This window comes from Bos javanicus, chromosome 26, assembly GCF_032452875.1.
Source record: "Bos javanicus breed banteng chromosome 26, ARS-OSU_banteng_1.0, whole genome shotgun sequence".
Taxonomy (NCBI): domain Eukaryota; kingdom Metazoa; phylum Chordata; class Mammalia; order Artiodactyla; family Bovidae; genus Bos; species Bos javanicus.
In genome coordinates, this window is record NC_083893.1 from 37,447,065 (window position 1) to 37,472,920 (window position 25,856).

The following is a 25,856-nucleotide window of genomic DNA, read 5'->3' on the forward strand; positions in this document are numbered from 1 at the left end:
AATTTGCTTTCTAAAATCTATCTGCTTGGAACCCAACCTAGATGGTAAGCTTCTCAAGGGCCAGCAGTATCTGGCAGCTATTGAAAACACACGTGTGAGCGATGAAAGGGACGTGTGAGTTCAGCAGGCTGTTCATTTCAGAGACTGGAGTGGCTTCGCAGGTCCAGTACACACCTCCCAGCAGCCCTTCATCATCTTTTTTTAATACCTGTATTGATTTTGTGACAATATTGCTTCTGTTTTACCTTTTGGTCTTTTGGCCAGGAGGCGTGTGGGATCCTATCTCCACGACCAGGGATCGAACATGCAGCCCCACATTGGAAGGTGAAGTCTCAACCTTTTGGACCACTAGGGAAGTCCCCCTTCATCATCTTTTGAGGCCACAGAGCAGGGGGTCCCCCGCTGCTCGGGGACTACGGAGCATGCACTTCTGTGGCCTTTGCATCAGAATGATTTGTGACTTCTCAGATGCAACTGCCAGTGATACAGTTAACATTTCAAAACTTGGCCAACCACGGATTTAATTTCTTTGAACCTTTGGGGATGTTTAAACAGTAGCTTGAGTATTATATTTGCACTTTATGAGAATGAGGGAAGAGGGACATGGAGTGGGGGCGGAGCAGGAGGGGAGAATTTCCCAAAACTGTATGAAAAAAGGATGGAAAACATTGTTGAGTTTCTGCTTAAAAAAATTTTTTTTTCTTCCATTGAAATACTGCTTTAAAGCATTGGCAGGCTTACAGAAGTGAAATGAAAAACAAATCCCACAAAAATCCTGGAGTACCATAAAAATAATGAATAAAGTAGTGCAAAATGCTTTGATTTCAGTAATATTTTTCAATAAAGCTGGTGCATTCCAAACTGGGGCATATTTATCTTGAAGGAAGCCCTCTGCACCATGGCTTAAGAGTTTACAACAAATCTGGTGGTCTTGGTTGTGATATGATAATAAAAGTTACTCATGTAGTAAAAATGGCATGGGCTTTGAACGTGGGCTGATCTGGGTTCGAATTCCTCCTCCCCTTTATATTACCTGAGCCTCTTTAAGTGAGTGACTATGCTATCTATCTAGTTTGACTTTCCTCACCTGTAAAAATTCTAAGAATAATGCCTGTCTCAATGGGAAGCTTACATGTGTGGAAGCTGCTGGGGTTGTGGGTAGGCACTGGCACTGAGCTTGTTTGGGTAAGGAGAATGATTCGGTATTTGTGTCCAGAGCATTGCAAGATATCTGTAGTATCACACAAAGTTCATAGTCCAGCAGCACAGGAAACTACACCTTTGTCCTTGGTTTTTTTTTTTTTTTTTTTACTGATTATGCAATTAATACGTATTTACTGGCAAAAGCTTGAAAACTAAAGATGGATATTAAGAAGGAAAAGAAATCATCCACAATCCCAATAAAAGATTGGTGTGTTTTTCTATGTCTACAAATAAAATTTTTCTTTGGTCAAATTTATATTTCTTGGCAAGAAAAGAGTCTTATTCAGTGATAGTTTCAAATATATTAGAATATAATTTTACATACCATTCTTCTCTTATAATTTCTTAAGATACCATATTTTTTAAGTCTTACTGAACCTGTTACAATATTGCTTCTGTTTTATGTTATGGCCTTGAGTCAAGTGGGATCTGAGCTCCCTGACCAGGGATTGAACCTATATGCTCTGCATTGGAAGGCAAAGTCTAAACCACTGGACCACCAAGGAAGTCCCAGAATACTATTTTTAACAGTATAAGGGTAACACTTTGGCCACCTCATGCGAAGAGTTGACTCATTGGAAAAGACTCTGATGCTGGGAGGGATTGGGGACAGGAGGAGAAGGGGACGACAGAGGATGAGATGGCTGGATGGCATCACCAACTCGATGCACAAGAGTTTGGGTGAACTCCGGGAGTTGGTGATGGACAGGGAGGCCTGGTGTGCTGCAATTCATGGGGTCGCAAAGAGTTGGACACGACTGAGAGACTGAACTGAACTGAATGCATGTACATTGTTAAATATTCATAAAAAGTGAAGGCACAAGAAGAAATGGAAATATTACCTATAATCTTAACTCACAGAAATAGTCACTGCTGACATTTAGCTGTGTATCCTGCTATTCCTTTTTAAAAAGTTTATATATATATAAAACAATCATATATAATATGTATATTATATATGAATATATATATAAAGTATATGTTTACACTTTATATATGATAAACTGTTCGATCTGCAGTTTTCTTGGGATCTAATTGTTATATAACATTGTATAAATTTAATGTGTACAACACAATGATTTGATATATTATATATTGTGAAATGATAACCACAATAAGTTTAGTTAACATCCATCATTTCACATGGTTACAATTTTTTTCTGATGAGATATATAAATTTAAAATTTAAAACTTAAATTGGGAACTTCTTGAATAACCATCACTACAGACTACTTTCTTTGGATGAATATTGCATTGAGAATCTTTCCTACATCATTAACTTTTTCTGTGTGTCATAATTTTTAATAGTTGATACTATTTCAGTGTTCTATATCATAGTTTATTAATTCCCTAATATTAGCTAGATTTCGTTATTTTATTATCATAGGCTTTTTTTGGTTGGTGAATATCCTAATAGCTTATGCTATATCTAGGCTTCTTAGATAGCTAGTAGTAAAGAATACACGTGCCAGTGCAGGCCATGTAAGAGACGTGGGTTCGCTCCCTGGGTTGGGAAGATGCCCTGGAGGAGGAAATGTCACCCCACTCCAGTATTCTTGCCAGGAGAATCCCATGATCAGAGGAGCCTGGCAGACTGTAGTCCATGGGGTCACAAAGAGTCAGATACGACTGAGTGTCTGAGCACATGCTACATCCATGATAGATTTTAAACATAAATTTCTAGTGGACTTGCATGCATATTTTTAGGTCTTCTGCCCACGTGCCCTCTAGCAAGGCTATACCAATTTATCCTTCCACTAATAGTACATAAAATTACCTACTTCCTTGTACGCTTATGGTTATTATACTGGTGATACCATCAAAAAGAGAAAAGCTTTGTTAATTTGTCAAAAATTTTTATACCTGATTGTAATTTACATCTTATATTAGTAGTATATTTTTTCTGTTTTGCATTGTCTTCCATATATTTTACATATTTTTCTTTTTCATACCCATTTGTTGTAGTAAAGCCAGACTACAGAAAATGAATAAAATACATTAATTGGGTATAAATAGATTCGTTTTGACAGTTGTACACATCTGTATAAACACTTAGATTAAGGTATAAAATATTTTCAATACTCACAAGTAGAACAGAACCTCCACAGATCTATTTGTCTATTCTTGTAGTAATGCCACATTAAAAAAAAAAAAATCACATACCTAGGAATGGCTGTTTAAAAAGGTGTGCAAGACATAAGCTCTGAAAACTACAACATGTTACTGACATAAAATTTAAAAGACCTGGGTAAATGGAAGGATAGACTATGTTCATTAATTGGAAGACTCTATGTTGTAAAGATAGTATTCTCCCAAAATTCCTTTATAGATTAAGTGTCATCCCAAACAAATTCTAGAAAGCTTTCTTTTTCCTTTGTGGAGTCAGCAAGTTGATTCTAAAATTTATCTGGAAATTCAAAGGCCAACAAATGCCAAGTCAATCTTGAAGAAGAAATGAAAAAGTGGATTTATACTACCAGGTATCAAGACATGATACAATGGGAGTAATTAAAACAAAGGAGTATTATATGTAAAAGACTTGAACAGACGTTTCAAAAAGAGGATATTCAAGTGGCCAAAAAACATATAGAAAGGTTCTAAATTTTATTAGTCATCAGGAAAATACAAATTAAAACCACAATGTGGTACAATTACACACTTGCCAGAATGCCTGAAATTAAAGACAAGCATACTACATGTTGGAGGGACGTGGCAGAATTGGAACCGTTGCTACAGTCACTTTCGAAAATCATTTGACCACATCCATTTACTTTAAACATATGTCTTCCTACTATGCAACAATTCCATTTGAAGCTACATAGTCAGCTGAAATTCGAACATATATTCACCAAAAGATAACCTTCATTAATGAAATGTCTACCAGTAGCAGAATGGATGAATTGCAAGATATTCGTATAATGGAATACTATTTGGCAATGAGAGTGAACAAACCACAAATACAAGTAGAAACATAATGCTCAACACAAGAAGCCAGACACAAAAGACTCCGCACTGAATGACCCCACCTATGCATGTAAAATTCTATTAATGAAATAGGCTAAATGAACCTATGGGTTTAGAAGTCAGGAGAGTGGCTACCCTTTGGGGTATGGAGTGGCTGTTGGGGCATGCTGGGGTTCTGAGCTGATTGTCATATTCTGGTCTTAACCAACTGCTTATTATATGGGTGTTTCTTTTTGAAAATTCATTAAGCTGTGTACTTATGATTTGAGTACTTTAAATTTTGTATATTATTTCTTACTTTTCCCCCCAAGGAAAGGTCAATGCTGTTTAATCTTTTTGTTTTGTGTTGCTGGGAAGAATTTTGAGGTCAGATGGGTTTCCCTTTCTTGGGTGGGATTATAGTATTTTTCTTAAGACTAATACCTAATTATCAGAATATTTCTATATATTAGCTATTTAAATTAATATTTTGTGATCTTCAGTGTCCCTTTTGTATCTAAAGACTTATTTCTTCTTCTTCTTTTTTAGTTTTATAAAATTTTCTTCTAGTATTTGTTATATTATTGTATCTTCCATCTCCATTTTTTTGGCTATCTACATTGATATTCTGGATAAATGATGATTGAATCTGGTTTTAGAAAAAGCAGAGGAAGCAGAGATCAAATTGCCAACATCTGCTGGACCATCAAAAAAGCAAGAGAATTCCAGAAAAACATCTATTTTTGCTTTACTGACTATGCCAAAGCCTTTGACTGTGTGGATCACAAGAAATTGTGGAAAATTCTGAAAGAGATGGGAATACTACACCACCTGACCTGCCTCTTGAGAAACCTGTATGCAGATCAGGAAGCAACAGTTAGAACTGGACATGGAACAACAGACTAGTTCCAAATAGGGAAAGGAGTACGTCAAGGCTGTATATTGTCACCCTGCTTATTTAACTTATATGCAGAGTACATCATGAGAAACGCTGGGCTGGAAGAAGCACAAGCTAGAATCAAGATTGCTGGGAGAAATATCAATAACCTCAGATAGGCAGATGACACCACCCTTATGGCAGAAAGTGAAGAAGAACTAAAGAGCCTCTTGATGAAAGTGAAAGAGGAGAATGAAAAAGTTGGTTTAAAGCTCAAGATTCAGAAAATTAAGATCATGGCATCCAGTCCCATCACTTCATGGCAAATAGATGGGGAAACAGTGCAAACAGTGGCTGACTTTATTTTTGGGGGCTCCAAAGTCACTGCAGATGGTGATTGCAGCCATGAAATTAAAAGATGCTTACTCCTTGGAAGGAAGTTATGACCAACCTAGACAGCATATTAAAAAGCAGAGACATTACTTTGTCAACAAAGGTCTGTCTAGTCAAGGCTATGGTTTTTCCAGTGGTCATGTATGGATGTGAGAGTTGGACTATAAAGAAAGCTGAGCGCCAAAGAATTGATGCTTTTGAACTGTGGTGTTGGAGAAGACTCTTGAAAGTCCCTTGGACTGCAAGGAGATTCAATCAGTCCATCCTAAAGGAGATCAGTCCTGGGTGTTCATTGGAAGGATTGATGTTGAAGCTGAAACTCCAATATTTTGGCCACCTGATGGGAAGAGCTGACTCATTTGAAAAGATCCTGATGCTGGAAAAGATTGAGGGCAGGAGGAGAAGGAGATGACAGAGGATGAGATGGTTGGATGGCATCACCGACTCAATAGACATGAGTTTGGGTGAACTCTGGGAGTTGGTGATGGACAGGGAGGCCTGGTGTGCTGCAGTTCAAGGGGTTGCAAAGAGTTGGACATGACTGAGCGACTGAACTGAACTGAATCTGTTGAATAATTTTAAAAAATCCTTCCTTTTAAAATGTGCAACTCTTTATTCTGGGAAAATTTCTTGGCCTTATTTTGTATTTCATTGACTTAAAACTTTAGAAGTATTCAAAAATTGCTACTTGTTGCTTTCAATTCAGAAATTGTGCTCCCCATCATTTAATAGCATTTCCTGATCTCTGATTCTTTTTAAATTATCATTTGCTCTTGATATGGTGTTGAGAATACAAATTAGATAATTCTTAAAAACTTCTCCTGTTTATTGCAGTACCTATTTCTTAGGAAAATACTTTCTCTGATTCCTTGGAGGTTCCTGTCTTTTTTTTTTTTTTTGCACATCATAATCTTTTGGTAGAGATGCTCAGAAATTGGAACTAAGTTGGATTCTGTTATTCCATACATCTTTACTATGTATTTGCCAGTCATTCCCCTAAGTCCTGAAGATAAAGTAACGAATTCTCCCTGAACCATTCCTGTTCCCATGGTTCATGAATGAAGCCTGTTGAGAATAGATGGAATCTGGGGAGGCTGGCATTGTGGGTTTTGATCTTTGCAAATACTGGTCATGAAAAATGTGAACTTTTAGTCATAGATAGGAAACTCATTCTCCAACTTCATGAACCTGAACTTCAATAATTAATGAGCCAATATCATCCTAGAGAATACGGGGTAGCCCCCAAACTCAGTCAATATTGAAGAATAGCCAGTCAGTGTTGTTAGGATTCATAGAAAGAGTGGCCCGTCGCACTGCACTTTCTGGGCAAACATTCCTGAGACAGTTGGCAGATGGGAAAGGAGGAGTTAAAAATCACGCTATGTGATGCTGAAATCCTAACTTTGTCTACTGGCTTCAGTTTGTAGCTGGTTGGCCTTGGAGAGTTTTCCAGGAAGTTCTGTTGCCCAAACGTAGATGGGAGATGAGGTGTTAGCGAGATAACCTTAAAATCCAGGTGGAACTTGGTTCTGAATGCTTTAGGAGACCTTTCAGCCAAAATGAGTAGCTGTGCCAGATGGTGGATTTGTGAGAAGCTCTACTACCAATCAGGGTACGTGTCAGTCCCAAACCGAAATCGGTCTGAGGAGAATCTGGCCTGCTGTAGATTCTCCCAGGCCAGAGAAAGTAGAAGAGGGGTGATCCTCATTGCAGGCACATGTTCTAGTCACGCCCTCCCAGTTTCTACAGGAGGATATTAGTGGATATTTTCCCTGCTCATCTGATGGTTAAAGCACATATCTGTTGATACAGCTGGAAACCCAGAATGGCAGGTACCTCCCAGGGAAGAACAGGTCAAGCTCATTGCTACTCTTATGGATCCTCCTTGGCTTGTCAATTCCTCATGGCCACCCACATCCCTTTCTTTATCCCATATGGTGTCAGGTTTTGGTATTTTCTATACTCCATTGTATGCATCCTGTTTTCTCTCTGAATTAAATTATTTTATCTTGTTATGATATATCCAATTTGCAAGCTGCATTAAATTCCTTAGGAAATATCAGCAAAGTACCATTTAAATGAATCAAAATAAATAAAATACGGAGAGACAGTTCTCTCCTCATTTGCCCACCAACCCTGTACTTCTGGGAGGCTGACTGTCTTCATATAAATAATAGGAGGGGAATTGCTATTTTTCCTAGCTTATACCTCAAGGCAGAGAACAAGTCATAAACTCTTCTAGCACAGAAAGGGACAAGAACTATTTTTTCCAGCCTGACCTTTCCATAAGCTCAGAGGCAATCAATCCTGAGGATTCTCCACTTTGCCTTCTTCCTTTCACAGGGTCTCGATGCATGAGGGGTGAGGATGGGAAGACAAGAGATTAAAAGAACCAAACACTGATGGTCAGAGATGAAAGAGAGGAACTAGGGAATTCTGTCTATTCACTGAGGGACCAGGGACATCTTCACCATCTAGCAATCAGGGCCAAATCCCAACCGCCATAGACTCTGTCGATTGAATTACATGGGTTGAATTAAATGTAAAGAACTTATAGAAAATTCTTTGGGATTCTGAGTTTGTTCTTGACTGGTCATGAGGAGAAGTCCCCTACTTTTTCTTTGCCCATCCATCTTTCCAACCACCCCTAGCCATACTTCCATCAGAAGCCTGGCATTTAGCAAAGAGTCAGTAAATGCTGGTTTTTATGACTGTTGTGTGTTACAATTTGTCCAGTGTCTGTTGTAGGCAAGGCCATCGCAGACCTCCTTCCCAGAGGCCTGGATGAGGATGCTATAGACCACATGTGAGACTATGCTATGAATATTTAGTCTCAAATGAAAAATGTGGGACTTTGCATTTCTTCCTCTCTTCTCTAACAGTTCCTGCTTCCTAGCCAAAGGAGAAACTGTTTAGAAAAATCAGGCTATGATTACCCCCAAGAGAAAATATGTTTTGAGTCTAGTGAAGGCCTTTGCTGAGTGACATTAATTATACTCATTTAGATTTGACATTATTAATTAACCTTCCCAGCTGTTTATATTGTAGCCTTTTATTAAAACAAAATGATTAAAACAAATAATTAAAGAATATTACTACCACCTTAAATATGCACATTGTCTTAAGCCTTACAAAAGGCTTTTATCCACAGTCTCACATAACACACATTAATTCTACCACATGAAAATGGCAAAGCTTATTTTTTGTTTTTTCATTTTTAAATTTTGGTAAAATATACATAATACAATATGTATAATTTTTAGCATTTTAAAGTGTACAACATAGTGGCATTAAGCACATTTACATCATTGAGCAACCATCACCATTATCTATCTCTATAATTTTTTCATCATCTCAAATAAAAACTCTATACCCAGTAAACAATAATCTCCCATTCCCTCCCCTCTCCCAGACCTTAGTAACCTCTAATCTACTTCCTGCCTCTATGAATTTGACTATTCCAGGAACCTCACATAAATGCAGTTTTGCAATATTTGCCCTTTCGTGATTTCTTTCACATAGGGAAGAGCCCCTGGAGAAAGGAATGGCTACCCACTCCAGTATTCTTGCCTGGAGAATCCCATGGGCAGAGGAGCCTGGTGGGCTACAGTCCATGAGGTCACAAAGAGTCGGACACGACTGCGCGAATAACACTTTCACTTATATAATGTCTTAAAAGTCATCTATGTTGTAGCATATATCAAGATTTCATTTATTTTTAAGATTGCATCATATTCCACTGGCTGTCCACAATGCATTTGTTTATCCTTTCCTCCGCTGATGGACATTTGGATTGTTTCTACTTTCGGCTATTGTGAATAAAGTTGCTGCGAACATTGAAAAGTCTTATTTTTATTTGAAAAGTGTAGCTTAGTGATCCAGCAAGTCTCATGGAGATAGAGCCTAGTGTCCAGTCCTGGATGCACGTTAGAATGGCCTGGGAATTTGAAAAAAAAAAAATCACTCTGGACCACCAGAATGTCAGATTCTCTGGAGGTGCAGACTGGACAGAGCAGTTTAAAAAACTCTCTAGGGGACTTTCCTGGTGGTCCATGGGTTAACAGCCCACCTTCCAATGCAGGAGACATGAGTTCAATCCCTGGTCAGGGAACTAAGATCCCACATGCCACTGGGCCCACACACTGCAACTGCTGAGCCTGTGCACCCTAGAGCCTGTGTACCACAGCTAGAGAGCTGGCCGCAGTGGAGACCCAACACAGCCAAATAAATAAATAAATACATATTAAAAAAATAGCCCTCTAGGTGATTCTTCTGTGCAGCTAGAATTGAGGGCTATGGAGCCCAGGTCGAGTCACTCACTGCCTTTTGCAGGCTTTCTCCTTACATCTTCTGTCTGTCTTTCATTAAAGTCACTCATCACAAATTGGTTCACCAAAGTAGATCCTCTTTGTATCATTTTAACCTATAACTTGGGGCAGGAAAAATAAAACAAAAATTTTAAATTCCAAATTCAAGTGAAAAAAAACAAACAAATGAAAAACACCCATCCGCTCAACACCATGAAGCCAAATGCTGGTTTGTTGGCTAAATATATGGACCTATTTGTTTTTTGCATTTTAATCATCTTGTTTTAATAACATACCACAATACAAACAATTGTGCGGGTTAATTCAGCTCTATTTAAGAAGTCTTGTTCTGTACTCCAGAGCTTGTTGTTCTGTCTGGTTAAATGCTCATGCATTAAAATGCTAATAATTAAACTGTTACGATTGACTAATGAACTCTGCCAGCGATAAATGATGGTCTTGTTAGATTCACCGCCCAGCAAGCCTCCTTTTGTACTGAGAAAGTTAAAGGTTAGAGTGCTCTTGAAACCAGTGAGTGGATCTAGAAGCAATTACAATTTTTTCCCTGAAACAAATAGTTACTACAATAATGTTTCAGTTCCAAGTCAGTAAGAGTGAAAAAAGCGCCCTCTTTATCCCGCAGGGCAGATGACATGGTTTTCCAGACGAAAGCGTGCTTAGACAGACATCCTTCTTAGAACCAGTCTTCCCAAGAATGCAGACGCAAATGGTGAGTTTTCAGGACAGCCAGCAGGTGACCCAGCATCGTGGGTACTACTTAGAGCAGGATGTTTAAGCAACACAGAAAGTTTCTCCCCAGTTCTCTGTGTGACTTGGGGGAAGCTGCTTCATCTCTCTGGACCCCAATTTTCTCATTTGAAAGAGCAGAGTCATAATCACAACCCTCTATGGCAAACATTTGCTTTATCCTGTAGAGTAACTAGTTCCCGTTTTTTTCCACTCAGAGCCTCCCAGCCAAGACTTCCTTCTGGGTTCTCGGTTCACAGGGTTTGGGTTGGGTTGGGGGGCGGAACTGATTGCAACCCACAAACTCCAGGGGCGAAGCATGTGACCAGCCCTGGCCAATCAGAGCTTCATCTCCGAACCAGTCAGAGCAAATTCTGGGACTCCAGCTAGAGCCATCTAGAAAGCAACACCCCTTGACAGTGGACCTGAACCTAGAAAGATGTGAACCTAGAGCGGCTCTGGCCACTGTAGCAGACGGCCTTCCAGACAAAACAGCTGAGAAGAGGCAGATTCTTCAGGAGCTGGATCCAGACTTACCCAGGGAGTTTTCAATGACTTGAGCCAGAATCTCCCTTGTGTTCCCCCATCGGCTGGTTTAAGCTGGGTTTCTGTTGCTGGCCAGGAGTTCTTCCTCATGGCCAAGGAAGGATTCCAAAGCTCAGACTCAGCCCTGCCTACTTGGGCGCCCCTCCAAAGGCTCCGGTGTGACAGGAGCCACTTCCTTTGACTCTCTGCATTACAGGGTTCTGGGCATTGCCTGGGGGCTTGCTTTGCGGCTCTGGGAGCTTTCTGTCTCCCACAGGGCTGGGAATTCCCCAAGGGCTGGGTTACCATACCCACCTCCCGCCTGCTCTTCCTTAGACCCTTAAAGGTGAGCCTGGCTTCTCAGATGTGGCAAAGATGCAGAACCGACCAAATTCCACAGTGACCAAGGACCCAAAAGGCAGGGATGGCAGAGAAAAGCCTAAAGGCATTCAGGGTTTTCCCTCCTGGAGACCCCGTGCCCTTTTCTAAATAGGCTTTTTTTTTTTTTTTTCTCTGAAGGATGAAATGGAAGAGTCTGCTGAAAAAAGTGAACCAAAATATAAACTCAATTCATTTGCAAGTTTCCTTAGCTCTTCTGCTTGATCTTTGGACTTGAGCTTAACGCTGGCCACATGTAATCAACCCGCATCGTTTCTCCAAACATTTGGTGACAGTGTATTTTTAGAAGAGTTATGGAGAGAGCAAAGCTTAGGACCTCAAGTCAGAACACTATCCAGGTGACACAGAGCAGGCCACTGCCTCTCTCTGAGGGTAGTGATGCTCAGAGGATAAAATCCTTATTCTGGGATGCTGGGGGAGTAAGCTGAACCACGGCAAGGATGATGAACTATTTGTATGGAGATCTCTAGTTTCTATAGAGTTTTCACATCTACCTTTGTGTTCGGCAAAAGGCATGTAAATGAAAAGCTTTATACAAATGTAAGGGGATTTATTCCTTTAAATTCTTTCCTGGTCACTTCATGTATTTCTTGTCTCCCTAAAAAGTTAATTCTTTTGATAAATATTTACTGAGCATCTACTACATGTGCAACCTTTTCTAGGTGCTGAGGGCATAGCTGTGAAAATGAAAATGTGGTGTCAGCCTTCATGATTCTTTAATTTGTAGTCTCCTTCACAAAACCAAAAAATCCACAAGGGCAGGAACCATGTCTATTATCCATTCTTCTACCCACCTATCCATCCATCATCCATCCAACTATCCCTCCATCCATCATCCATATATCCACCCAAAACAAATATTTCTGAGTAGTGCCATCCATGGGCTAGGCACTGATCTGGCCACTAGGAAAGTTGCAGTGAACAAAACAAAGTCTTTACAGCTTACATTTTGGTGGGTGGAGAGAGACAATAAATGATAATCAAATACATGAGGAACCTATCCAGGGCAATAAGTGCTATGTAGAAAAATAAAACAATGTGGTAGTAGTGGGGGATGTAGCGTGATGAGCAATGGGGGTCCACCCCCAGGACCTCAAAGAAACCTACAGATTTACCTCCCAGGATTTTCTTCCTGGGAGGACAGGAAGTCCTGGCTGTCACTGGTCCCCAGCCGGCAGCTGGCCCATTTTCTACTGGGACTCCTGGGCTCTGCTTCTGTACTCTTCTTAGGAAAGAAATAAGTGAAAAGAAAGACATAAAGAGTAAACTTTGTAGTATCCAGCCAAGGGCCTGGCATTTAGTGAGCACTCAGTATCAGATGAATGAACGCAAGATGGATAGATGGGTGGATGGATGAGAGGGTGTTGTCATGGAGATATATGGGATGGGTTGAAGGCTGAGAGCAGCCCTGAACCCGTCCAGAGCTGAGGTGGACTTTGGGAGTGCAGATGCCTCACCCTCACCTTTGCTCACTGCCCACGAGACTGCCCATGGAGAGAGCAAAGTTTAGGGTCTCAAATCAGAACACTATCCTGGTGACTTGCAGCAGGTCACAGAGGATCCTCTGGGGAAGATGAGATGGGTGAAAGTGGCACTTACAGGAGACTCCCTGAGTCTCCCCCAACTCCCCTCGCATGAAAGGCAGCTCAACCTGATCCCTGGGGCAGTGTCCTGGCCCAAAGCCTTGAAGCAAAGGGTGGGGTCCTGGGGTGAGGCTCCAATCCAGGTGACCACAGGAATTCCTCTTCCTGGATCCACTCAAGTGCAACAGAGGCTCAACTGGCAGCTAAAATAAGTTAATAAGAAAGCCACATTGTGTACCTAATGAATTTTCTAAATCAATTATGAAACAGTCTCATTGGTCATTTGTTAACATCTTGAAACCTTTACAAATTAATTTTACTGTATTAAAAAACAAACCTCTCACAGTCTGTTAACTCCATAAATGTGTTTTAAATTTGTTTTTGAATGCAACAACAAGCTGTGTGTGTGTGTGTGTGTGTGTGGTTCAGACTGACGATTCCCAGATAAACTACTTGGCATTTGAATGGAGTCCACCTGTCCATTCACAAGACAGACTGTTTGGCGGTCAGTGTCAGTGACAGTCCTGTCCTCGAGAGAGGCAGCTATGGTACAGTTGCCCTATGTGTCTGACCATCCTGGGCCAGCAGGGTGGCACCTCTGGAGACACTGCTTAAAACTGCCACCCGGCCTAAGGCCAAGTGTTCTCCTGGGGCAGAGTTAGTGGCTGATGACTGCAGCAGGCAGCACTGAGAGAAAGGGACCAAGTGAATGCAGCCACGCTGAACCCTAGAAGGCAAAGAGACACAGGAATCAGAGCTGGGAGGCCTGGTTAATGAGGAGGTCACCAATGCAGTCCCCAGAGGCCAGGCTGCCCGGAGAAGCTCGCAGTGGTCCCATTTCAGAGAAGTGCTGTTTTCTTAAGCTGGTAGCATGGGAACAAATTGATAGGAGGCGGCTTTGCAAGGCCCCAGAAGCAAACTGCTTGGCCATTTTCGCTTTGGCCAAGTCCATGCCCAAGTTTGGTTTTGGGTACCCTGTTTGGAGAAAGATGCAGGGATCCTGGAAAGAGGCCAGGGGAGCTTACAATCGCTTGCAAGTGTTGAAAGGCAGGATTAAAGGAGCTAGAAGTATTTAACATTTGGAGGGAGAGAGGGACGGAGGATGTGGAGAGGTGGGGACGGCTTAATGGCTCCCCACTTTCAAGTCTGCTGAGGGCTTTGTAAGCACATCACCAGTCATTTCCATTAAGACTAATGATGGGCTTTCTTTTGAAACTGGAGGGAATTAAGTTAGACCTGAGGAAGGCTGACTTGAAGTAAAGGAGGTTTATCACAGTGATGACCTCTGACTGGGAGTACAGAATCTGTCTCTTCCTGAAAACTCTGAAGAACATCTCTGTCTTCTGACCAGTAGATACAGTCTTTGCTGCAGACCAGTCTCATTCTGATTTGATAGGCTTTATACATACCTACATACCTACATACACACATATAGTTTTTTCCTTTTATTTATTATTTAACTTATTTTTAAATTTATTTATTTTTATTTTGGGCTGTGCTGGGTCTTCGTTGCAGCATGGGCTTTTCCTTAGTTGTGGCAAGTTATGCTCCAGGTGAGGTGCATGGGCTTCTCATTGCATTGACTTCTTCCATCGTGTAGCACCAACTTCAGGGTGCCCGGACGGGCTTCAGTAATTGTAGCTCCCCGGCTCCAGAGCACAGGCTGAATAGTTGTGGTGCACAAACTTAGTTCCTCCACATCATGTAGGATCTTCCTGGATCAGCGATCAAACCCGTGTCTCCTGCCTTGGCAGGTGAATTCTTTACCACTGAGCCACCAGGGAAGCCCTGATCTGACAGTTTTTTAAAAATTAAAATTTTCTTGTTTCCCATCTTATATGTCTACATAATCACATTTCTCATAGTGAAATATAGCTATGTTAAACTTGTATTTTTAAATAAATCTTTTTTCCCCTGACTATATGCTTATTGTAAGTAATTTTGAAAACAGACAAGTACCAAGCAGCAGAAACAAATTGAGGCAAACCCTGCTAAAATTTCTTCTTTCTTTGCTAGACATGTAAATCTATAGAATTATCCCATCTAAGTGTTTGTACTTTGAATTATTTTAGCTTAACCTTGCTTCAAAATTATTTTCCCATGTCATTACAAAAACCTTCAAACTTTTCCCTACATTAAATAATGTATTTTTATTGCTTTGTTTACAAATGAAATACAAAGTAATGTAAAATTTATTTCAGAATTACCTGGTAGTAAAAAGGGAAGACACAGTCCCTCCTGTAAAACTGCCCCCAAGGATAATGACTGTGAGCAGTTTGGGGTACACTTCATGATGTGAGCCCTTTTTGGTGACTGTATAATATTCCTTCAAGTAGATATACTACATTTTATTTACTTCCATGTTCCCATTGTTGAAGAGCTACATTTTTAGGTTTTCACTGCATTTCTGGTCTTCTCTTTGTCACTGTTCATGGGTTTTTTTATTTAGTAACCACGGGCGAGTTCCACGTGCACTGTCCAGGAGGGAGCGAAACAGATGGAGCCCATGGCCTCAGGACGCTTCCAGTTTGGAAAAGGGCACCTGACCATAAACAGGTAAACAAAGAGGGTGTCGGAGGTGGGAAGTGCCCCGGAGAAAACGCCACAGGGAAGGGGGCAGAGCGTGCCGGGTGGGGCCCGCTGGAGGGGCTGCTGCGTGGGTTCCTGGGCATGGGCACAGTGCTCAGCCTGCCCTCTGACCTTATGACCATGGCCCACCTCCTCAGCAGACTTGGGAAGGCCGTGCCCCTTCTCCTCTGATGCCAGACCTCGGCCTTCCTCCTTCCCCACATCTGTTAGAGTTGAGTCTGGAGAATTCGACCTCAGGCTTTTTCTTTCATGTGAAAACTCATCAGAAATTAAATTAACATCAGCCCTTTGCCTGTTTTCTCACCTGCTCAGGAAGCAACACAATTACCACAACCTGGGAGATTGGGCAGAGACCAAAACCCCACAAGAGGGGACAAGCCCCTCCCTCAGGACTCCCAATTCTGCCTCCTCAGAATGGCCCCCCAGGCTGGGCTTTCCACAGCCTCAAAGCCTGGTTCCCAGGTGGCCAGCATGGTGGAGGGGCCACGCCAGACCGTGTCTACCCATCAGAGGACCCCTCGTTTGCATGAGGAAGGCATTTCCAACAGCACCACATCCAGGCCTCCCCACGCCTCTGACAGGAGGCACCACAGTCCTTCAACCAGGCAGCCAGGGAGGGGGGTCCCAGTTGCCTGGCCTGGGTCTTCCCCACACTCAGCAACAGCCATCCCTGCAGAATACCACCTGTTTGGGTAACAAAGAATCGCTTAATATTTCACTTAAAGTCACCAAAGAATAAGCACATTGGAACACTGAAAGCACCATCAATTTAATAACTTTTTAGAATGCAAAAATTAAGTTTTTAAAAGCATTTTGTGAGACAAGAATAAAGTACAGAAAGAAAAGGTGTCTCCATCCCAGCCGTCTCCTGAGTGTCCAGTGATGCTGGGTCTGCGGTCTATCCTCTGCGGTCTCTCCTCCTCCTTCTCACATACACATACCCTGAAAGAAAGTGAATGCGTTAGTCTCTCAGTCCTGTCTGACTCTTTGCAACCCCGCAGACTGTAGCCCACCAGCCTCCTCTGTCCATGGAATTCTTCAGGCAAGGATACTGGAATGGGTAGCTATTTCATTCTCCATGGTCTTCCATGACCCAGGGATCAAACCAAGTCTCCTGCTTTGCTAGCAGATTCTTTACTGTCTGAGCCACCAGGGAAGCTGCACATACCCTTTTATTGTTCTTGTTCAGTCACTCAGTTGTGTCCGACTCTTGCAACCCCATGGACTGCAGCACGCCAGACTTCCCTGTCCTTCACCATCTCCTGGAGCTTGCTCAGACTTGTGTCCGTTGAGTCGGTTATGCCATCCAACCATCTCATCCTCTGTTGCCCCCTTCTCCTCTTGCCTTCTGTCTCTCCCAGCATCAGGGTCTTCTCCACTGAGTCGGCTTTTCACATCAGGTGATCAAAACATTGGAGCTTCAGCTTCAGCATCAGTCCTTCCAATGAATATTCAGGTTGATGTCCTTTAGGACTGACTGGTTTGATCTCCTTGCAGTCCAAGGGATCTCAAGAATCTCCTCCAACTCCACAGTTTGAAAGCAGCAATTCTTTGGTGCTCAGCTTTCTTTATGGTCCAACTCTCACATCCATACATGACTACTGGAAAAACCATATCTTTGACTATACAGACCTTGGTGGCAAAGTAATAGGGGCTTTATTTGTTGTTCTTATGGAGATGGAATCCTACTGTATAAATTTCTCTCAACCTAGTTTGCTTTGAATACTTAATGGCTCTACAAGTCAGTGAATATGAATCCATCTCAATCTTTAGTTTTTCAAGGTCATAAGCACCCACACACAAATAATTTGTATATTTAAGATTTTATTAAAATGCTGATTTTGAGAGCAGACTTTTGAAACACTTGCTTTCCCCGTCTTATTCCCCCAGCCCCACCTCCAACTCAGGCTAGTAATCTGTTTTCTGTCCGTCTACACCCTTTTTCCAGGTGGCACAGTGGTAAAAAATCCATCTGCCAATGCAGAAGACTGGGTCAAGAAGATCCTCTGGAGTAGGAAATGGTAACCCATTCCAATCTTATTCCATGGACAGAGGAGCCTGATGGGCTACAGTCCAGGGGGTCACAAAGAGTTGGACATGACTGAGCACACACACACACACGCACACACACACACACACACACCCTTTCCAGTGCTGATAGAATGATACATAGGTAAATATAGACGCGTACAAGATGATGCACCTACGGAGGGCACTGCTGCCTCTCGCTTTTCTCATTCACCACTATGCTATGGAAATCCACCCCACCCCCCAGTCTCATAGTGAAGCTCTCATTCACTCACATCTGATTTATTCGGCCATTCTTCCATTGATGGAAATTCATTTAATGTTTAGTTTTTATTCTTGGCTACTGTGAACGATGTTGTGCTGAACATCCTTACGTGTTTACATGCAATCCATATCTTTTAGGCAACTGCTTTTCCTTCTATGGAATAGGTTCCCAGGAATGAAAGTCCTGAGACTTCAGTAGGATTTAAGGTTTAAAAGAAAAAAATACTAAAGGAGGAAAACAAACGATTCATTTTTATATAAGCCCTTAGCTAGGAGCTTCTGTGGCTGGGACATTTTTCATGGTCTCACTTTTCCAACCTCATTCCTAAATAGCTCAGAGTGTTCCTTCTGCCTCTTATAGATGGAGCGACAGGGCTCTCAGGCCACTCTCACATTCTCCCAGAGGCTGGTGTAGGAGGAAAAATAGCAAAGTAGGGGCAGGGGCCTCTCACTAGCCTTGTGATCTTGGACAATTCTCTCCATCTGCAAAGAGCCCAGTGGATCTGGTGCGGAGAGCTGGGTGGTTGGGGATCCCCATGAGTAAGCGCAGGGTTTGGGAAGGTACAGGCATCAGCCCTAGTAAGGCTCCAACTTGAACTTGATTTCAGAGGCCTTGGCAGAGGATCAGTATGACCCAGCCTGTCTCTCCTTCCCTTACCTACAGCTGTGGCCTCCCTAGGGGATTCAATTTAGCATTTCTTTTCCTTGATGAAAAAAAAAAAATGACTGCAATTGAGCGGAATAAGCAACCATCCATGTTAGTCTCCACACAAGAATGAATCATGATGGATGAGAAGGAAAAACCACAAAGGCTTAAGGTGGTTTAGAAAAAGAAATCTTTGTTTGAAGCTGGTTGATACAATCTCCACCCGTTCGTTTGGCCTTGTTGTTTATTAACCATGTAGCCAGACTGGGATGAGCCAAGGGGTGGGGCAAGCCGAGGGTGGAGCTGTGTCTCACACTCGTCCTGCATACACAATGGAGACTTGGACAAGAATAATGTGCTGAAACCTGGCGTAACATTTACCTGGTGTCCTGGCACCTACGCTGTGATATATGCCATTGGTATTGCGACCTGGGGGCAAGGGGTGGAGAAGCAGTAAAGGGCACCTTTGATTTTGAGCCAATCAAGAGATGCTGAACTTTGCTGGGAGGGAAGGGGGTTTCATGCAGGTGACTTTATGAAAACAGTTTCTCCATATTTATAAAAATCCCAGAGACATCTCAGGACTTCCTGGAAAGAACGGGAATAATCAGGGAACCTGGCTGTGCCACCAAACAGCTTTGATGACCTTTTTGGAGGCACTTCACTTCTCTGGGCCTCAGTTTACCCACCTGGAAACTAAAGTCATTAGACTAGATGAATTCTAAAGCTATGATCAGCTGTGAACCTCTAAGTACCTTTTTTTTTTAAAATTAAAAATAACTTTTAAAAATATAACAGAAGAAATCACTTCTTATAGAGAAATCGGAAAACATGAATGGACCAAAGAAAAAAATTCGAACAAAATGTGAAATCTGAAATTACAGTACCGAGAATAAAATTAAAGAAAAATTATAAAAAATTGAAATCATGTGACTGAGCAGTAAACATTATTAACCAACTCATGTGTCCCCTCATGGGCTTTTAAAAATAGGCCTTTATATCTTTTAATAAAGATGAAAAAAAAATAAAGTTTGCTTTTCTAGTAAACAGGGGATCAGCCTAGACACAGAGCATTACAGTACGCTTATTTGTAACTTAGAGCAACCCATGGATTTCTGTTCACGTACACAATGAACCTCTTTCACATCGCTATCAACCTCATGTAAATAACACCTGCCTTGTTCTTCAGCCAAACTAGGATGAATGCTCTAAATTTTATTAATGCTAGGCACTTAAGATGTTTTGCGTTTTCAATATTATACTAAGGCTTGAAGAACACCCTGGTAATTACCTCTGCACACACATCTTAAAATTATGTCCTTAAATAGGATGGTTAGAAAGGTGTAAATGCATAGGGTTAAGGCTGGTGTGTGTCAAGAGCAGAGAGTAGAGACTAAGTGGGGTCCAACATGGTTTTTGAAGGGGAGGAGATGAGAGACATCTGAGTCCAACACTCACTGTGATTTTGTTGAAGGGATCTCTAACTGTGCTGACTGGGGTAGCAGCAGAGCCGGCGGGGTTTGGGTGGCTGGTTAGTGAGATGCGTATGACCGTGTTCGTGCGGCGTACCTGCCATGTGGGGAAGGGTCTATGTGACACGTGTATAAAATCTTTCAGAGATGTGCACCGAGTAGTGGGTGTTGATGAGGGGGAAGTGAGTAATCCTGCATGGCTGGGAACTCTGGAGAATGTTCTCTGATAACAATCACTTGTTCAGCTATTCCCTGAGGAGAGAACTAAAGGGTTCTCCTCCATTGACTCTTGGAATGCCATTTCATTGCCCTCCTCATTATAAGAGGGAAGAATAAAAGCTGAGGGCTCATAAACAAGTGCTTGCAAGATTACTGAGATAATATGTAAAAGCATTTGAATTCCTTCATGAATAAAAACAAATGCAGAGTAGGTTCAGTGGTCTTGATAACTGAGCAGATGGTGGAGGTGCCAGCTCCTGAGGATGGTGTGTGCTGTGATTCACAGGGAGCCCCTCTGTACCCATTTCACAGATGGGTGCTCTCAGGGTGTGGCAGTCCAAAGATGGGACCAATTCTATGCAAGGGAGCCACAGCAGAGGTAGAAACCCACTGCTGGTCCTTGGATGATCATCCCTGCCTTGCCAGCTTTAACCGTTGGGAAGTTGGAATGAGGTAACGTCTCAGAACGTCCTTTGTAAACTATAAAATATTATATGTCTATGTGAGAGATTACCATGACTTATAAAGCGAAGTTACAGCAAATTCTAAATGAAAAACTCAAATGGCCAGGCTGTCAATGGCTAACTTTTCACATTCATTTTTCCTAACGGGACAATAAGGATGGTGAACATGTATTGAATTCTGCTATGTGATCTACGAGCTTCTAAGATGTTAACCCATTTCATCCTCACAAAATCCCTGTGAGGTGGGTGCTACAGTTATCCCCATCTCAGAGATGAGGAAACTGGGGTGCAGAGAGGTTAAGTTAATTGCACAGAATCATGCTATCTGTGGAGAAGGAAATGGCAACCCACTCCAGTATTCTCACCTGGGAAATCCAATGGACAGAGAAGCCTGGTGGGCTACAGCCCATGGGATTGCAAAGAGTCAGACATGACTGAGTCACTAAACAACAAAAATGCCATCTCTATGTACTAAGTTGGCTGACTCGTCATCTTTGGGGCATCCGTAGATCAGAGAATAATATACTTAGAAAAAGAGGACTTGGATTTGAGTTGACCATTAATGTACCTTTGGAGAGTCTGCTGCTGCTAAGTCACATCAGTCATGTCCGACTCCGTGCGACCCCACCAGGCTCCCCTGTCCCTGGGATTCTCCAGGCAAGAACACTGGGGCAGGTTGCCATTTCCTTCTCCAATGCATGAAAGTGAAAAGTGAAAGTGAAGTCGCTCAGTCGTGTCTGACTCCTAGCGATCCCATGGACTGCAGCCTACCAGGCTCCTCCGTCCATGGGATTTTCCAGGCAAGAGTACTGGAGTGGGGTGCCATTGCCTTCTCCAACCCAAAGAGGTGTCCTCCTGTTTTGCTAGCACAAGGCTGCCCCTCCCAGGATCCTCTGTGCTCTATGCATGTGTCTCTCCTGGAACAGAAAGGGTTAAGTTGACCCACAACCCACTGGACCCTGAGACATTTTCCTTCTGGGCCACATATGTAGATGGACTCTGAAGACAAACCTCTCTCCTCCTTGGAAATCATGAATTTTTATGAAGCCAGCCCAGAATTCCCAGAATTCAGCCGGGTGCACTTTGCAGACCCTAAAATGCTGTCACCATGGAAGGTTTCATTGCTTGCACCTGCTAAAACATTTGAGGCATTTGAGAGGCAGTGAAACACATTTGCTTTTCATTTTATCTGACTTTGGAAACCTTTGAAGTGTTTAATAGTAGAGCCCAGGAAAGATCCCCGCCTCTTAATCATTTACTGGTAAGTCACATTCTCGGCTGGTAGCCTGTCAAGCAGAAACTGACCTGAGCCCAGTTTTATTAAGTGTCACATGCCCAGTCACTGTTCATTAAAGGTGTTTTAAGGTTTGAATTATGTAATTTATGAGAAAAAGAAATAAAAATTCCATTGTTTTATTAATATGCAGCCCAAGATCTCTCTCTAATAACAAATGAAGGAAAGTTGGATAAAAGGATGGGGGGCGGTGATGATTCTCTGGCCTTCCTCGGCCCCTAGCACCCCCATGTCCACTCCACCCAACCCCAGGCAGGAGCCTGGCAAGTAGGCAGCACTCTGGGAAGGGAACCATCTCAACCTGTCTTCCTGTGTCCTCTGCCTGAGACCTGATGACAAAGCAGCCACCTTCCTCCTCTTTCCAGCTCTTCTGTCTGTTTTCCAGCAAGGCAGGAAAAGCATTTCTAGAGTGACCTGGGGTGATGGTGTGAGTCACAGTCATTGAGAACGAATGCCCCTTGCTTTCAGGACAGCTGGGAGAGGGTGCAGTGCTGGGCACACGGCCACCTGTTTCAGGCAAACAATTTCATTGGATCCTCACCTTACCTAAAGGAAAGCGGAGACTGTCCCTGTTTTATAGAAGAAAACAGAGGAGCCAAGGTGGGATCCCTGGGCTGTGCTTGTCCTTTTGTCTCTGTAACCGAGGGCATCCTTAGCCCAGGTCAGCCTTCTTGGAATCATTCAACTGCGCAGTCAGGAGGAGGGGCTGGACTGGGCCAGGCAGCTTGTGCCTTCTCTGGACTTGGGCTCTGTGCTCTGGCCCAGCAAGATTAGCAGCCTTCACGAAGGACATTTTTCTCCCGCAGATTCTCGATTTATCATCAGAGCGCTTGTAAGTCTGTGCCCACTGAAGGCTCTGCATGCGGGGTTGCTCTGGGTGGGGTCTCCCTTATCTGACACAGTGGGACCTCTGCTTCTTCTTAGACCCCCAGTCTGCTCCCTGGCATCTCAACAAAGATGAGGGAGCCAGCTCTGCCTGCCCTGGGGTACGGGTGGCTTTGAATTCCTCCGGGTTGTTCGCCTGTGTGGATCTCCCTGTGATCAGCCCAAAAGAGCACCAACAGGGGAAAAGTTATTTGCCCAAATGTGGACAACCCAGAATATTGAGACTGTGATTAAGGTTTGAAAGCTGATGCAACTGAAAGTATTTCTCCCCCTCCACATGCTCCCCCTGACCACCAACTTTCCCCACAGGAAAAAAATTGTGAACTTGATTTTAATTTTGAACTTGATTTTCTTAATCAAGTGACTCATGTGTTACAGGTGCGAAGTTGCACCGGACTTTGCCCTCTTGGTTCAAATTTGTGAGTTTTTAATTCTGAAAGGGGATCTCAGGTGCTAAGGCTTTCTAAGACATCTCACAGGAATGGTGTAGAGTTTTGAGAACAAGGGCCTTTTAAAATCTGGGTGGAGTGGGGGCAGGGCATGGCAAGAGCTGAATGAACTCCTGTTTGGGAAGCTCCCAGCCAAGGCAGAAAAGGAAAGGCCCTGTTTGGAAGGAGTGTTGGTGGGCCAGGTTTTGCAAACGGACCGTCAATCATTAACCCACTTAATTTTGAATTACCGATTCCACTGATATTTCAATAGCTGGCTGCTGGTGACCTGAACTGTAGGGGCTGTTGTCTTTGATCTGCCAGGCCAATTTCTATTAGCAGTAAAACCACAGACCTCTGCTGGGCCACAGGCCAGCGAGTTCTAACATCTCCCAGTGTCTTAGAGGAGCTCTGAACTGCTAGTCCCAGTGCCGAGAGAGCCTTGGGTAGAGTCTCCAGAAGCAGTCGTCACAAATCAATCAACTCATTAATTCTGCACAGTTTTCAGTTCTGCAGTAGGCACTGGGAAGCAGAGAGAACTGACTTATTTCAGACAGCCGAAGAGACAGGGTGTCAGTACATAGGGTTCAATACAGGCTTTGGTGGAAAAGAACAGGCAGCTGTGGGAGCTTTGAGAGGTGCATCAGGGAAGGCTTCCTAGAGGAGGTGACACCGAAGCTGCGACATGAGGCTGGGATAGGAGTTAGCTGGGCAGAAGAGCAAAGGCAGTTTCAGAAAAGTCTTCTACATCTTGGGAAGGAGTTGGAATTTCAGTCACTGATTGTTTTGAAGAAGGGATGGGTAACTGGAGTAGATTCATAGTCTAGAGCAGGGGTCCCCCTCCTCCAGGATCTAATGCCCTATGATCTGAAGTGGATCTGATATAATAAACATAGAAATAAAGTGCACAATAAATATAATGCACTTGAATCGTCCTGAAACCACTCCTCACCCTCCCTGGGGTCTGTGGAAAATTGTCTTCTATGAAACTGGTCCCTGGTGCCAAAAATGTTGGGGATCACTGTTCTAGAGGATCAAGTGTGGCAAGAGGGGTGCAGAGGAGCAGGAGTGGGAGTGGGGAGGCCAGAGAGGAGTCTGCCGTTAAGAAGGAGGCTGCCCAGGGGGCATTTGGGGTTTCACAAATCCTTAGTTGAGACTTCCCCAAGATGGCTCAGCAGCTGAAATATATCTGTCTGCAGTGCAAGAGACACAGGAAACACCAGTTCAATCCCTGGGTCAGGAATATCCCCTGGAGAAGGAAATGACAACCTGGTCTAGTACTCTTGCCTGGGAAATCCCATGGACAGAGGAGGCTGGCTGGCTACAGTGCCAAGAGCTGGACACTACTGAGCAGCTAAGTAATGAGCACACGTGTGCGTGCGTGCGCGTGCGTGCGCACACACACACACACACACACACACACACAGCCTAACTTGGGCAGATGTGGTACAAGCGATTGGAGGCGAGATCCTCCTTGGAGATCAGGCTCTCGGAGATGACAGGACCACTCAAGGTGGGGGCCTCCTGGTATCTGTCTGAGCCTGAATCTACTGAGCTCCTACTCAGAGGTGGAGACCCTCAGGGAGGTATAGACGGACACAGGGAAGAAAGGACTCGGAGATTGGTGGGAGGAGGGGTGCTCTCTTTTCAAGTCGAGGAAGATTTAATTAGGCTGTTGGATAACTCTGAGGACTGAAAATTGAGGAAATAACTTCCCGTGGACTCTAGATACACATTGGGCAAGAGCAGGACCAGGGCAGCCATGGGCAGCCATGGACAGCCGTGCAGGTTTATTTAGTACACAGCCAGGTAGCCGTGGCAGGTGGCCCTGGGTGGCATGGAGCTTGCGTCAAGCATCAGGGAGACTTGACCTGAGGGTTGGAGGCTAATTTTTTTCCCTCATAGAGTGTGGTGAGGTTGGCAGAAATACTCACTATACCCAAAGGGACTCAGTCCTTTGTTTCAAAAAATGGTGTTAAATGTGGCCATCATCTATCAATCATAATTATTTTTTAATTAATTGAACACTTCCCTGATAGCTCAGGTGGTAAAGAATCTGCCTGCAATGCAGGAGACCCCAGGTTGATTCCTGGGTCAGGAAGATCTGCTGGAGAGGGGAGAAGCTACCCACTCCAGTATTCTTGGGCTTCCCTTATGGCTCAGCTGGTAAAGAATCTGCCTGCAATGCAGGAGACCTGGGGTCAATCCCTGGGTCTGGAAGATCCCCTGGAAAAGGGAAAGTTTACCTACTCCAGTATTCTGGCCTGGAGAATTCCCTGGGTCCATGGGGTCGCAGAGAGTCAGACATGACTGAGCGACTTTCACTTTCTTTCACTTTACTACCTGATGGCTGTGTTCCGTGTTTTCATGTCTTAGTTCATTGAATTCCCCCCATCCCTGAGAAATGGGCATCATTATCTCCACTTTCACTGATGAGAAAATTAAGGCTCAGAAAAAGTAAATCGTCAGTGTAAGTTTTCACAGTTGATAATTGGAAGAGTGGGGGAAACGTCAGAGCACGACAGGCATTAAGGGCTGGGGGTGGGGGCATGTGATCCAGTCTTCTCCAGCAGCTGCCTTTACCAGGCTG

The 25,856-nt window shown here is 43.2% G+C and overlaps 1 long non-coding RNA gene across 1 annotated transcript in view; it reads left to right on the forward strand.

The window, feature by feature from the left end:
- The window catches only part of LOC133239460 (uncharacterized), a 59,572-nt gene extending 34,003 nt beyond the window's left edge, over positions 1–25,569 (forward strand). The window contains exon 3 of the long non-coding RNA XR_009733841.1: positions 15,427–25,569. This is a non-coding gene — a long non-coding RNA (uncharacterized LOC133239460). The remainder of the gene's footprint in view (positions 1–15,426) is intronic.
- Positions 25,570–25,856: the final 287 nt, after the last annotated feature.